This window comes from Chelonoidis abingdonii, chromosome 11, assembly GCF_003597395.2.
Source record: "Chelonoidis abingdonii isolate Lonesome George chromosome 11, CheloAbing_2.0, whole genome shotgun sequence".
Taxonomy (NCBI): Eukaryota; Metazoa; Chordata; order Testudines; family Testudinidae; genus Chelonoidis; species Chelonoidis abingdonii.
Genome location: NC_133779.1, coordinates 45,283,177 through 45,299,175, shown reverse-complemented (window position 1 = coordinate 45,299,175; position 15,999 = coordinate 45,283,177). Strand labels below are relative to the sequence as shown.

General features: G+C 45.6%; 1 protein-coding gene across 2 annotated transcripts in view; it reads right to left on the bottom strand.

Annotated features, from left to right (window-relative positions):
- GATAD2B (GATA zinc finger domain containing 2B) overlaps positions 1-15,715 on the bottom strand; it is a 77,943-nt gene extending 62,228 nt beyond the window's left edge. Inside the window, exon 1 of one of the 2 annotated variants that reach the window (XM_075071030.1) lies at positions 15,579-15,715. The gene's annotated coding sequence lies outside the window, so the exon portion shown is untranslated. The remainder of the gene's footprint in view (positions 1-15,578) is intronic. The other variant, XM_075071031.1, reaches the window with a different exon arrangement.
- Positions 15,716-15,999: the final 284 nt, after the last annotated feature.

The following is a 15,999-nucleotide window of genomic DNA, read 5'->3' as shown; positions in this document are numbered from 1 at the left end:
TCTGAAGATTTTCTATAACCAGAAGGCACAAGATACTATCAACCGCTCTCTGAAGTAGAAGTATGAGAGATTCGCTTTCCTATAAACATGTACTTTGATGCTAAATATCAGCGAGGCAAGAGGTTTCTCAGACCCGGAGAGACTATGCACTGCATATAGTCTGAGGGTTGTAGCTCTATTAGTAAAGGCATATTTGAGTAACGCCTAGCTAGAAACGGCGTATTTAAGGTTTCAAGAGGTCTCAGTGATTCCGTAATTCAGAGACTTAATCCAACAAGGCTGATGCAGTTTGGTAGAATCCTGCAGGTTACCCAGTGGGACCATCACACTTTAAGCAATTGGAAAGCTTTTTTTATTAAAGCAACGTGGATGAGAACAGCGTACATTTCAAGGGGGCTCATCTGCTCTCCTGTAGCTTATTCTTCATCGTAGGTTTTCCTAGATTACAAATCTTTCACTTCAGCAGTGCAATGCTCTTCTCTTCCAGACCAGAGATCCTGAAGCACCTTTCCTCCTCTGATTTTAAGTATGGTTTTGTGGTAGTGTGTTTTTTTTAATAAAACATAAACAGTCCCCAGTTGTAGTCAGATAACAGCACAGTTTAGGATCAATGCTAAGACATTTGGAGAGGCTTTCAACAGAGGTGGGACACAGTTTTGCCGGGAAAGGAGAGAGAAGCATTTTTTTTTTTTTAAACAGGAAGCCCAAGCTCATTGTCATGGAGTGTAGGGGAGACAAGACCCTGCACCCCCGGCTTCCTGCAACTCACCATGACTCTCAGCCAGCCAGTAAAACAGGTTTATTTAGATGACAGGAACAAAGTCCAAGACAAGTCTTGCAGGTACAGATAACAGGACCCCCTTAGTTAGGTCCATCTTGGGGAGTCCCAGGGAGGCCACAGCCCTGTTGGGAAGCCTGAACCCCATCTGGGCTCCCCTCCATTTCTAAGCCAGCTCCAAACTGAAACTCCCTCCAGCTGTCTCACCCAGCCTCCCCCCGGCCCCCCCCTCAGTCTCTGTCCATTTCCTGGGCCAAGGTGTCACCTGGCTCCAACCCCCATCTTGGTTCTCATGTTACATGCTCAGGTATCTGGTTTTAAGGAAAGTCTCCCATCTCCAATGCAGACAGTCCTGGCAAAACTCCCCTGCAACCTTCCCAGGTCAATACTCCCCTCTCCCTCCTGTGTCACAGGCACCCACACAGTATTCAAAGAAAACATTAAGAATGTTTCCAGTCCGTCACACTCACGCTCAACATAACTTCAAAACATGCTCTGAGCCAATCACAGCACAAGGCAACTGATTATGCAATAACTGGATGTCACCCCCAAACTAGAATGGAGCAGAAAAATGGGGATAAACAAGAACAGGCAGCAAAAAGTGGCTCAGTGTAGGTCAAGGACATTTCCACTTCAGAGGAATGGGAAAAATGAAGGAGGAAATCGCAACTGGAATATAACCAGCTCACAGACTTCAGGTCAATTTGTGTCTGGCATTAACCACCCTGAAGTTATGAAGTTTCCCAGTAAATAAAATGCAATTAAGGATTTACTGACTTGAACAAGTCCAAGGGCATGTTTATCTCATCACCAATTAGACCGTAATGCTAAAGGGAGCTCCTGCACCCCACCCATTGTTCTTAATATCCGAGACAATTTAGATCGCAAATTAAAGAACAATAGGCTCTGGTTACTAGTCTGTGTGAATGTACCTTACCTGCACAGGAATATTTTTATGACTGTAACCCAATTTAAAAGTTAGTTTACAGCCATGCTAGTTCATCGATTCCAAGGTCAGAAGGGATCACTGTGATCATCTAGTATGACCCCAAATAATGCCTAGAGCAAATCTTTTAGCAAAACACTCAATCTTGAATTAAAACCCGTCAGTGATAGTGAATCAACCACAATCCCCTTGGTAAGTTGTTCCCGTGGTTAATCACCCTCTTTAAAACAGATCTCTTACTTCCAGTCTGAATGTGACTAGCTTCAGCTTCCAGTCATTGGACCGTTTTAAGCCGCTCTCTGCTAGACTGAAGAACCCATTATGAAATATTGGTTTCCCATGTAGATACTTAAACTAATCAAGTCAACACTTAACCCTCCCTTTATTAAGCTAAGTAGATTGAGCTCTTTGAGGATATCACTATAAGGTTTGTTTTCTAATCCTTTAATCATTCTTGTGGCTCTTCTCTGAACCCTCTCCAATTTATCAGCATCTTTCCTGGATTGCAGACACCAGAACCGGACACAGACGTAGTCAACACTGATCCCTTGAGGTTGAGGATGATCTTTCACGGGTCCTTTGGTGACGGAGTCTGATCCTTGAGCCACAGGCTCATTGGCAGACACTGCAGATGGCGTTGGAAGACAGGGCTGTGCTACGATTGCTGTGTGACTGTTGTCTTTCCCATCTCTTCTGGTGTTTTCCTGTGACCAGGGAAAGCCAATTTTCCTCAGAAGTGGACATTCCCTCTCTGACAAATCTTCGCCAGTTACCCCTATCCTGGGCTGCTGTCTCCCAGTGTGTGGCGTCGATGCCACATCTTGAAGTTTATGTTGAGGGGGTCTTTGAAGCATTTCTTTTGGCTCCACCAGAACTGGACACAGAATTCCAGTAGGAGTCACACCAGTGTCAAATACAGAGGTAAAATAACCTCTCTGCTCCTACTCAAGATTCCTGTTTATGCAGCCAAGGATTACATTAGCCCTTTTCTCCACAGTGTCACTCCAGGAGCTCAGATTCAGTAGATTATCCACCATGACCCTCAAATCTTTTTCAGTCACTGTTTTCCAAAAGTTTCCCATCCTGTAACTTTGGCCAACATTCTTTGTTCCTAAAGGTATGCATTCACACTGAGCCACGTTAAAACCCATGTTGTTTGCTGGTGCCCAGGTTACCAAGGCTCCAGATCACTCTATCAGTGATCTGTCCTCTGCATTATTTACCACTCCCCCAATGTGTGTATAACCTGCAACTGATCCCCACGGGACACCTCACCACAGAGAGAGAGAGAGAGAGGGGAGGAGCTGGCGTCCAGTGTTTACAGAAAACAGCGGAGTCCCAGGAACTAGTAGATTCCAAGGCTGAAGTGCAGAATGAGTCATTAGGGCCAGATCCTGTGAGGTGCCAACTGCCCTTCTCAACCTGTGGCTCTCTAGGTCAGTTCAGGGGAGGATGGGAGCAGAGGTCAGTAAAAAACATGAAATCATATGACAAGAAGAACACACACACATAGGGAAGTTAGAGAGAAACTAGACAGAAAGCAAGGAGTCACAGTATTGCCCGCCAGGACATGGTGTGAGGGGAGCCCATCCACCAACCCATCACAAGGTGGGGGCTCCAACACCCCCACCATCTGATGCTCAGCACTTTGCAGGACCAGTCCCTCAGCAATCTCTAGTGAGGCCCTGGACCTCTCATTGTTGCTTTAACCCAGTTTCCCACTTGAGCAGAGTTCACACCTCACTGAAACATTCAGCCTTAACAAAACCACTGAAGTACGTTAAGCCTAAGTTAGATGGATAGAAAATCAGAAACTGACATTTTGTTAAACAGTCCTAGAAGACTATCCCAGAATCTCTTATTTCAAGATGGAGGTATTGAAATGGATACACACCCTCTCACGTGCTCTCGCTGTATGTCTTAGGCAATGGCTACACTGGCGCTTTACGGTGCTGCAACTTTTGGGCTCAGGGGTGTGAAAAAAACACCCCCGAGCACTGCAAGATACAGCGCTGTAAAGCCTCAGTGTAAAGAGTGCCACAACGCTGGAAGCGCGGCTCCCAGCGCTGCAAGCTACACCCGTAGAGGACGTGGAGTACGTGCAGCGCTGGGAGACCTCTCTCCCAGCGCTGGCGCTGCGACCACACTCGCACTTCAAAGTGCTGCCGTGGCAGCGCTTTGAAGTTTCAAGTGTAGCCATATCCTTAGAGGGCTACTAAACATACACAGTGTTACGTTAAACTAAGCAGAATTCTAGAAAAGATGCTCCTGAATTCAAAGCAGAGATACTCCAGTGACTGTATCTGTGCATTTCACTGCCACATTCTTACATATTGCTGCTAGTTTGCAGAAAATTGTTGTGAAGATTGACACAATAAGCTATTGAAATACCATTTCAGAATCATATTGCACTAGTAGGTATTTAAAAACTGTCAAGTCTCCAAGATTAAATTAGAATCAGGGACTTTAACATGTAAGTTAAGAAATGATTCATTGGTGGCGGGGGGAGGAGGGGAGAGAGGAGAGTGCATTAGATTTGGACTTATTCAACAACAAGGGACTATTACTAAGCAACCATTTTGAAACTCCCTGAAAGTCTGCATCTGTCTGATTTCCTTTCACTCCAGATTTCCTTTTACAAACAAAATCTGAAGATCACTATCTCTGGCTTGTTACAAATGTATTCAAGAAACTCACATGCATAGCCACACCGCACATTAAAATCAGAACTGTAACAAATTTCTTTAGCAAACAGACAATATCTTTCCAAATGCAGGCGTAATCATCTTCACCTGTACATATAACAAGCTACCCCCAATACATTAGAGTCCCAGGATGCCTCAGTGAATATTACCAGACACTGTTGAAAAAGAGAAGACAACTTAAAGTTGAGAGTAAATCAGCTATTCTGATCTAAACACATAGTATGGAGGATACAACCCCAGCACCTGAAAGCCATGCAGAGCACTTTTATTTAGCCATATAACAAAAACAAAGGGAATTTGGTTCAAACATACTGTATTGTTACTCCTTACAGAATGTCACTTAAGACTTCTCAATGGCTTAAAACCTTAATACTATAAGTAATTTGGTGTAAGAGGTGTAACTTTTTCCACAAATCCCTTTAATCCATTAGGTAACAGGACAGAAAACTGCCAGAATTTACAACAGGAGGTGTAATATTCCAGAGATTTCACATACATCTGATTAAAGAGTGTCTTAAATTTTATGGACCTGCTTTGCCTCTGGATACATGTACACAACATCCATTGACTTTAAAAGAGAAAGCAAAAAAGACAATACAAATAATGGCAGTTTTAAATGGCAAAGTGAAAGAAAACCTGAACCCTCCATAACATTATGATCACCGTAACACTCGTGTCTTACCAGACTCTCACATCCCCTCCCACAACCTCGCTGGCAAATGGTTTCAGTCTCTGAAAGGGTGAGTTAAATCTAGTGAATTTTATTGTATTCAAACAGTAAATCTGCTGCAGAAAGGAAAAAATGAAGACCCATTGCAGTGAAACAAGTTTTATAATTTATTAAAGTTAATTATCTTTTTTCTCAAACAGTATTAGGCAGTGAGGGAAGGAAAAAGAGAAGAAAGCTGTTAAACCAAGCGCTAGTCAGCAGTAAAAATCTTGTCTCCTGAAGAATTTGAAGTTGTCCATCTCACTTAATGTCCCTTGAATGTAGCATTCAGCACCACCAGCCTACTGCACTGTACAATCTCAGGATGACTCCTCACACAGCAAATGCCCATGCAAAGATGTTAATGAGAAAAAAAAAACTTACGTTAAGTAGTTTTTTGGGGGAAAGTTTAGATTTTAGGCAAGAAATGTTTTTAACCATGGCAAGAACATGTCCCCCTGCCTCACAGCAGTGCCAAGGTTACTGGAGTTGAGTTCTCTATTCAAGTTATTTCCTTGTGGGAAAAGATTGACAAAAGGTATTCTGGAGATACCACAGATTCAAGGAGTGCTTATGTTTTTACTCCTTTTCTTTGGAGTCTTAGTTTAATCATCCATTTCTCAGGACTCATCTGTTGGGGCAAAGGACAGATGCTCCTATCTGCTCCAACCCTAAAATAAAGAATTACAAGGAATTTCAAAGCTTCTGTGTCACCCCAGACTTGGGCCAACTGGGATTCAGACACATTTGGGTTGGTCTCCACAGGCTAGCATATCCATCTGAAAACAGACTTCACAGCTCAAACATTCTTCCACCTACCAGTCCAAAGGAGTTGTGAGACTAAAGCTGAAATTAGAAGGTCTACTTGTTGATTAAGCCTGTTCTCTCTCTTTGGAAGGTCACATAGCCTTTTGGAGCACTGAAGTGGATGAAGAGGGGAAGGATAATAGGTGGACAGAGTAAGTCATCACCTGAGATGGCCAGCATGGAGAGAGAAGGCTTTTCAATTTCCTTCCTACTGTTAACCTGCAGTCCCTCCTCTTTGGAAATAAAGATATTGCAATAAATTTCAGTGCATCTATCTATATGTCGCAATGGGACCACTTATGACATTGCAACAGTGAGATCATCTCATGAAACCTGAGGCCTCAGATCCCTGCATCGACATGGAGACCCAGGCCTGCCTTACACTACGTGTTTAAACCTATTTTAGTAGCGTTAAACCAATTTAACCCTGCACCCGTCCATACGAGGCCCTTTATATCGATATAAAGGGCTCTTAAAACTGGTTTCTGTACTCCTCCCAGACGAGAGGAGTAGCGCTGAAATCGGTATTATCATATCGGATTACGGTTAGGTTAGTGTGGCTGCAAATCGACGGTATTGGCCTCCAGGCGGTATCCCACAGTGCACCACTGTGACCACTCTGGAAAGCAATCTTAACTCAGATGCACTGGCCAGGTAGACAGGAAAAGCCCCGCGAACTTTTGAATTTCATTTCCTGTTTCCCCAGCGTGGAGCTCTGATCAGCACGGGTGGCCATGCAGTCCCAAATCCAAAAAGAGCTCCAGCATGGACCGCACGGGAGATACTGGATCCGATCGCAGTATGGAGAGACAAATCTGTTCTATCAGAGCTCCGTTACAGAAGATGAAATGCCAAAAGCATTTGAAAAAAATCTCAGGACCGATAAATACAGAGTTCCCATAGACACAGTGCTGAATCAAAGTTGTGTGCCAGACATAACAGAAAGCCGAAAAGAATTAAATGGACGCTCATGGAGGAAGAGAGGCAAGGTACTGAGGACTCACCCTATTCCCACAGTCACCTGAAAAGTATTTGGATCTTAGGACCGAGCTTCCCAATGCCTTGATAAGGTCAAAACCAATTGTCCGTGGTTAGGGTACATCTCATCAATGTTACCCCCTCTCCCCGCTCCGTGAAAGCGAAAAAAGGGGAAAAATCATTTCTTGACTTTTTCCATGTCACTGTTGTCTATGCAATGCTGGCTTGGTAAAAAAGGGGAAACCGGGCAAGGTGCCGCAGCAGCTGAACAGGCAGCTCCTCGTCCTCCCCTCCACTGTTGGCAGACGGTACAGTGCAGAAGGGAATGGACTGGTAGCATTCCTTTCTCCTGGTGCCCCAGTGTCAAAAACTAAAGGCTGGGAACCTCAAGAACGCAAGTGGTGAGGATTCAATCGGCTGTGCTAGAGGGATGGAGGCACTGGGCGCCTGTGGTAAAGGTAGGGGAGTTGGTATGGCGGGTGTAGTGTAGGCAATGGGGCAGAAAAGGAGGGAGAACGCAGTAAAATAGGTGAATGACACCCGGCAGATGGTACAGACGGCTGGTACCTCCTTTCATCATAGCACCACTGGAGCAATGGGGCTGGAGCTCATCAGCCCCCTTCCCCCCCTTTCATGTCATAAAGAAAAGATTCTGTACTGCCTCGACTTATATAGTAGGCGGCATGCTGGGCTCTCTCCCCCCACCATTAATGTCCTGCCAGACATCATAGCAGCTGGAGGCTGCCTTCCCTTCATTTTAACTCACTAAAAATCGTGTTCTAATCCTGCTTCTTTATTACTTCATCAAACCAGGCGGGACACTGCCAAGTAGCCCAGCGAAAGGAAGCAATGTGGGGTGTGTTGCAGGCACTCCCTAAGATGGCATGCAGATCTCACCATTTCTGAGAGTCGGGACACGAGCAGCTGTGCTCTCTGGTACAGTGCCCCATATTCTTAGGCAGAACTGCTGATTTTAGATACAACATAAAGGAGGAATGACCTGGGAGGTCAATTCCATTTTTGTCTCTTGCGCCCCTGGCTGACCTCAGCGAAGGTTCAGCCAGGAGCCACCCATGACGAGCAGCAGACAGTACAGAACGAGCTGCTACCCGTTCATCTCACCGACCAATATTGACACTGAACAGCAGACGCACAGAACGATGGTAACATCTTGCTACCGTGCGAAATGCAAATGAATGCTGCTGGTGTAGCACTGCAGTACCGCCTCTATCAGCGGATCCAGTAACATACGGGTAACAGTGAACAAAAGGCAAAACAGGCTCCATGGTTTGCATGCTATGGCGGATTCGAGTCTCCAGTGCAATCCAGGGAAAAGGGGCGCTTAAAAGTGATGTGTCTGCTGTTTGCTTTCACGGGAAGGAATGAGTACGACATACCCCGAATCACCCCGCGACACTGTTTTTGCACCATCATAGCATTGGGATCTCAACCCAGAATTCCAATGCAGTGGAGACTGCAGAACTATGGGATTAGCTACGAGGATCAGTACCCACAGGTGCACACTCCGGAAATCGAACGGCTAGGCCTCAGTACTAAGATGACGCACACCAACTGAATATATGTGGCGTGATGTGGCAGCGTGACTCGACTTCAAAGAATCTGTTTACCAACCAGTATTAAAATCACAACCATTCCGTAGTGTAGACATACTCAATGAGTTCAACTGAATTCCACATGAGCACAGGTCTACATGGATCAGAATGTGCTACCAGGGCCTAAAATGTGCATTATTTGGATTAAAGGCGAGGATATCATCCATTCTAAAATTTAAAATAGTTTCCGATATTACACCTAACCCAAAGTCTTCAGGCCATTTGTGAGCTTTTCACAGTTAACATGAACAAGTGTCCCTATCCTCTGTTGTGGCTGTGCTTAAACCCAGACAAGCAACAGGAAACTGACCAACTGCCTGCACCAGGGGAAAACACTGAAGCCAACCATATACAAACTGGAAAAAAAGAATTCCAGGCCTCTCTCCAATCTCTTTTAGATGCAGTAATTTTGGCTCCTCCTTTTAACAAGTGTAGAGAGACTTTTCAGACTGATGTAGAATTTTTAGACTGGCTCTGTCTCCTAAAAACCTCAGGAGTTATTTCATAATATTGGCTTTTATTTCTGGCTTTGAGATACCTCAATATCTGAATAAAAACACCATAGACTAACTTGGACGAAGTGCACTATTTCATGCTTTATCTGCACATACTGAAAAATGTAGGTGTTTTAGTCTAATTATTAAATATTTAATATGGCATGACAGAGATGAGAAGGTGAATGAGGAATAATGGGTAGTTCTCATTTGCCCAAATGGCAGACAAGACTCTGGCTGGGCATGTTCTGCCAGAAGGAATTCTCTCGATAACACCTAAGGAGACTGAGGTCTGGTGCCATGATATGATGGCCACAGGCATTTCTCATTCACCCACAACAGATAGGGCGCCACAGATGAGACCTGATCAAGCACCCAGACAGCGCTGTCTCCAGTGTCTAGGTCTCTGCAGCATGGCTCTGCTGAAGCACCCTCACCAGGTTTAAAGGCATACAGGGTGGGCTTTGCCATTCTGTGCTGGTCTGTATTTTGCTCTATATTTTGGAATTATATCATTCCACTCAGGTTTGTTATGCAATCTCAATGTGCCCATTTGAGAGTTAACTGTGTTCACACAATTCATTTAGTGATACAAATTCTAGCCTATATTAAGTATCAGAGGGGTAGCCGTGTTAGTCTGGATCTGTAAAAGCGGCACAGAACTCTTTGCCGCTTTTAGCCTATATTAGTTACCGCAAGTCTGTTCCCTTGGTACCATAATGATGGGGCCCTTTAACTGCAGAGTTCAAAAGTCTAAACGCAGAAGAAATAAGTTTGGGGAGAGAGAACGCAACAAACTGCCTCTCTCCTCAGCAGCAGATAGGTGAGTGCAAGCATGCACACTACACAAAACAGTGTATTGGTTTATCATCATTTAATACATTTTAAAAATTCTCCTAGCATCCTTCATATTATTTTTACACAGTCTCCTTTCTATCACCGCTGAACTACCCATTACATTCTTTCAGCACGCATGTATTACAGAGGTAGTTTGCTTGAAACCCTGAACATTTGTTCCTAAAGATGTTCTGAACAGGACATGTCCACAATGGCTCTCAGCTGTTTTAACACAGCTCCTGGTCCAGTTACTGACATGTAGCTCTGACAATAAGCATGCTGCTCAGAGAAATTACACACCAGCAGCATCTTATACCACCTAAGTACAGTACAATACATTTGCATATTGAACAGAATGACATTTGCCTTTTTAAAAAAAGTAATGAAAAATTCTCATAGGAAAGGAACTGCCAGGATGATACCAACTGCTGTGATGAAAACTGACAAAAGCAAGGAAATGTTGTAGATGTCACCCTTAACTATACCTCTCCCCCAGTACCTCTGCACGCAATGGGGCATCTTCCACTCTTTCCTTAGAACGCCCCATGGTGCTGCGTACTGGTGGAGATACAGTTCACCTAATCCCTAACTGAGAATTCCTTTGGCTTTCATTTTCTGTTGCAGCCTTGATGTTCTTTTAATGTATTTTCCCCTCTTGTGACTCTTTCAGTCATCCTGCAAGATACTTCAACTTTGAGGAACGAGACAGGTCCCATGGACACTGTAAATGAGGACTATTGTTAGAAATGGACTGGAATTTCTCTCTCAAGTTATTTAATAAGGTTTACCCCCAAAACTGTGCCAACTCCCGCAAATGAGGTAAGTAGAGAGGATCCAACATTATACACAAACTACTAAACCATTTAGCCACCACCTAACTGAACATACCAGCTAACACTAAATTTTAAATACCTCAATGAAAAATGAAGCAAAATAGATGTGGCTGCCCAGAGATTCTAGATCCAGCCTTATGATTGATAGACAATGGTCATACTGACTCTCAAGTTGCTAAGGCTAGTGTGGAAAAAGGCTCCTAAGGTTCTTTAGATTCCTCTGCAATTCTAAATAATTCATTCTAATTTTAGACAGAAGCTTTGTAAAGTATTCTTTTAGCATCGTCATTTATATGGGCTTGAACTTCCAAATGCTGATTTTTACTCTTATTCAGGAAGATTTCAGCCATATTCTGGATACTGCTTTGTGAATAGCCAGTTTAATGCTCCCTTGTTTTAAGCTGACTAGATTTTAAGGTTTGCACTGTTGTAGCCAGATTGGTCCCAGGATATGAGAGAGACAAGGTGAGTGAGGTAGCATTTTTTATGGAACCAACTTCTGTTGGTGGAGACGACAAGCTTTCATACTTCACAAAGCTCCTCAGCCCCTAAGGTCTGGAAGCCGTGGCACTATATGAACATCCTTTGGAGGGCTGGACACAGGAGAAACAAGAGCCCTTCTGAAGATAGCAGGTGTAAAGGAAAATTAAGTGGAGATGAAAGTAGGCTGTGAAGTCAGGGTACAGGATTGGCTGCCATCAAATGCAGAAGACAAACAGATGACAGGATGCCCAAGAAAATAATGCAAACTCAACCCAGGTCAGTCAGATCTAAAGGCCGACCACCAACTATATGTTGGGAAACTGTACATGGGGGCACGACCAGGCTGGGCTTTTCAGAGGACAAACCATGGACAGGACAGAATGGCACTGCTATACGGCTCCCCAGGTCTGTAAAGATGCTTTGGGATGAGAAGTAGTAGGAGGCACAGGACCAAGAGTGCCTTGAAAGAGTTATTTACTACATAAGGAAGACACTAAGACTGCAGCAGAGTTTCTTACTGAACCTTCCAGCATCACAACATCCACTCCCAGTCTTTATTCAGGCCTAATTTAATGGTGTCCATTTTGCAAATTAATTCCAATTCAGCAGTCTCTCGTTGGAGTCTGGTTTTGAAGTTTTTTGGTTGGGTCATTACACAAAGTAAAACTATTTCCTCATGTTTATTCCTCCCCACCCCCCAACACTGTTCCTCACACCTTCTTGTCAACTGCTGCAAATGGACCATTTTCATTACCACTACAAACAGTTTCTCTCTCCTCTGCTGGTGATAGCTCACCTCAACTGATCACTCTCGTTAGAGTGTTTATGCTAACACCCATTGTTTCATGTTCTCTGCGTGTGTGAGTGTATATATCTTCCTAATGTATTTTCCACTGCATGCATCCGATGAAGTGGGCTGTAGCCCACAAAAGCTTATGCTCAAATAAATTTTTTAGTCTCTAAGGTGCCACGAGTACTCCTGTTCTTTTTACAGTTACAACTGTAAGCAGCCCTCCCCTCAATAACCTCATATGTATCCACATCACACTGAAGATCCCAAGCTTATAAAAACACACAAAACTTTACTAATGTAAGTAGTCTCATTAAAGTTAATAGAGCTGCTTATGTGAGTAAAGTGGGACACAGGATGGGGGTCTAGACATACACAACATGACAATGTCGATACAACCTGTATCCCCTGCCTCATTGACAAATACAGGACTTTTCTCTGTCTGTTAAAGTCAAATCCACTGTACTTATAACACAGCAGTGTTTGAAGTCCACATTTCCCAGCTCATGCACCCACTACACAAGTAATACCTTTGGCTATGTTCTATTAAGTTTGGAATGCGGGGGGTGGGGGGACACACTAGTATTGCCCTGGGTTATTTTTAAATAACTAGAAAGCACTAGAACTACCACAAGGTACACAGCTCTGTTTTAGGTTAGCTAACATCATTTTCATTAATCTCCACAGCATAAGAAAAAGAAACATTCCAATTCCACGTCCCTAAAGATTTTCTACCTTCTGTGCAAGAGATGGAATAGAGGCTGGAAGATTTGCTGTCTCAGTGGGCCACCAGAATCTCTCCGGAAATGAAGTTTTTGTTGCTCCTGGCCCACACTCACTGAGAGTTGAAACCTTACTCTCGTGCTTCCACTGTGTCAAAAGTAAGAAGGTGGGGCAGGAGTTCAATTACACCAGACACTTAGGGAGAGAAAGAAGAGAGAAGTCCAGGCCAGCAGCAGTAAAAGCAGCTTTCCTGTAGAGACATCACTGCTCCGGAAACAGTGCTGTCACTGTAAAAATATGGCAGTCCACCCCAATAGCACTGGAGCACGCTGCACAAGTTTGGATGAATTGAGAACACTACTACTGCATGCTGTCTGATCCCACAGCAATACCTTGGCAAGCTCCAAATGCAAGACTCAGATTCTTACATTAGACTCATTTACGGACTGAAATATTTCAGACTCTGCACATTGCATAAGGGCTTTAAGATCCCATTTTCAAAATAATGATGTTCCTTAAGTGAAAATATATACATTTTTAAAACACTACTCAGAACAGCTTTCAATGGCACCTCACAACTCTTAAGTAGAACAGTACTTTTTGAACACGTCTTTTTTTATTAATACACGAAAGAGTCCATCCTCTGCTGGGCTGTTGGAAACATGAACTTTTAAAAACAAAAAAGACATTTTGACAGTGGTTTCAATTTAAACATTTCTCTTCATCCAGTGGCAGTGATCCCCATGGCTCAGGCTGGCCAAGGTTCATCTAACTTCAGTCAGGATGCAACACAACAGGGTTCTTCCCAGCAGCCTGGGAGCAGAGGGGCTACTTGCTAGATAAAGGTTTGCATTTTTCCCAAATTGGGCTTCTAAAAAGAAACACGTTCAAAGTCTTAACCGAGCCTGCCACGCTGGAAACGTCCACCTAACTCAATAAACAAATGAGAGGAAAAACAAAAGGAACAATAAACAATTAGAAGGGTAGGGCTTATTTTAAAAAACTTCAGTTTTTTAAACTACAAAGCAGATTAAAGAAATCAAGAGAGACTGCATCTAGAAAACACACTTCCTTAACCCTGAGCATTTTCTAAATAGCTCATCTCCAGCACCATGTCTCCTCTCCAGCAGAAAACATTGGCTTAGATACAAAAACGCAGACAAGACACTTTCAAGAGCACCTAAATTTAATTCATTCTGTTAATCATGTATCCTCCTGCTGTTCCTAACAGCGTTTAAGTGGAGACATAAAGAGCCACAGCTCTTTTGTTTGAGTAGCCTAGAGCCTAACAAAAAAAACAGTTGTTCCAAGTCAAATATCAGAATTCACAGATACCATTTAGACAGCTAAACAGGAAGTCAGACCATACTAGGTAAAGACAAACCACAGGACCACAAAGATGGATGCTCCCTGTCACATTCAGTTTCACACAACCATGTGATCAGGAAAGCAGAGAGGCAGAGGTTCCAGCTGGTTCTGAAGGCTAGTCAGAAACCAGGTCATCAGTCCAAAGAGATCTTCTGAGCACCTAGGGCCTCCATTTTCTGCTACCGTTCAGCCAGCCAGGAGACCAAGGAATGCAATCAACCCCAAATGTGTCTAAATCAAAGCTCGTGCACACAAAGGTTTCCTTTACCCAGCTGTCCTGGACAGGATCTCAACTGTGCTAGGTGAACCACATTTACACACATTGTCGCTACAGTTTTGACCCTAGAGTGGATAGGGCCCAAGCACCTTTGTTCCTATGGTATGTGCAGCATCCACCACCTGGCTAAAAGAAGGTCAAGTAGTCTATCAATCAACATCAAAACCTATAGGAAGATGCTTGATGACAGAGGAGACTGTCCATTTAAAACAAAACACGCTATTCGCATGTGCAGAACATAGAAGGCAGAACTGTCTTGGATAAATAGGGTTTCCAGGGAAGGGGAGCCTTCCCAACACACCTAGACTGATAAAGAGCTTGGTCAGTCCTTTACTGCATGCACATTTAGAGGACAGAACAGACTCATTTGCCTGCAATCAGCCATGTAGGATCCTTACAAATCAGAGAGATTTGTACGATCTCTGTACAGAGAGCACAAATCACTGTACTCTCTAAATGCCTGTTAGTTGCAGCCACCCTCCAGAACTGCTGCAAAATAAGAATCAACCTCCCACATCATCTTCAAGCAGGGCACAGCCCCCACCCACCCGCACTCCCCCTCCACCCCCAGCCTGTCAGTATCCAAGCGAGGCCTCTAAAATGCCCTTTTGGGGCGTGTGCGAAGCAAAGCAGAAGCATAGACTGCAGCTCATTAGCCGGCATTTGTAGGACGCCTCTTCCGCCCCTCCCCACCATGCTCAACCCGCTGCACTGGCAGCGGCGACAGCGGTTAAAGCGCTTGTCCCCAAATACCAAAGTCCCGCTGGCGCGCGCCAGGTGCGGAGCCGTCCCACCCCCCGGTAATGTACATCCGTGTCCAAGGCCAGGAGGGGAGCGGGGAGCCGCCCAAGCGCTTTGTAATCCAGGCTGCGCGGCCCATGAAGCCAGAGCCCAGCGCAGCCGCCCCGCCCCCGGCCCCCGCCGGAACGGGCCGGCCATTGACTGCTCGCACCGCCCCGGGGGCAGCGGCGGGCCGGGCCGGCGGGCCGGGAGCGCGTGCCGAGCTGGCTCCCCTCCCAGCGCAGCGCGGGCAGGAACGCCGGGCTCCCGCCAGCGGCTCCGGCAGAGCGAGCGCAGGACCCAACCGGCGGAGACGCGCAGAACGAGCCCCCGCCCCCCGGAGGCTCCACGGCGCAGCACGGAACGGGGGAGGGCCCGCCCGGGGGGATGGCCCCGCCGAGCCGCCCCCCCCCCGCCCCCCAGGGCGGCCCGGCTAACCGCCCCCGGCCCCGCTCACCCTCGGGCGGCAGCCCGCGGCCCCGCCCGCTCGCGTCCCTTCAGCCGGCCGGGCGGGGGAGCAGACGCTGCGCCGCAGACACAGGGCAAGCCGGCCACACACCACAACAATTGAGCTGATTGGGGCCGCGGCCTGGCCGCACCGGGCCTCGCTCCCGACCTGAGCAAACGACGCCCCATTGCGAGACGACAGACGACGAGCATAGACCAATCGAAAGCCGGAATTCGCTCAAGCGCTCTCGTCTGCACCCGCCCTGTATAGCTTCCCACTGGCATCAGATATGGCACCTCAGTGGTGGATGGCGTAATGGTGCAGACCACTGCGAGGCTAGCGACAGGCGCCGCGTGGGCGCCTTGATGGATCCGCCTAGCCTAGAACATCCGGGTTCCTGTGGCACTCTGTTCTATGTCGGCGGCCAAAA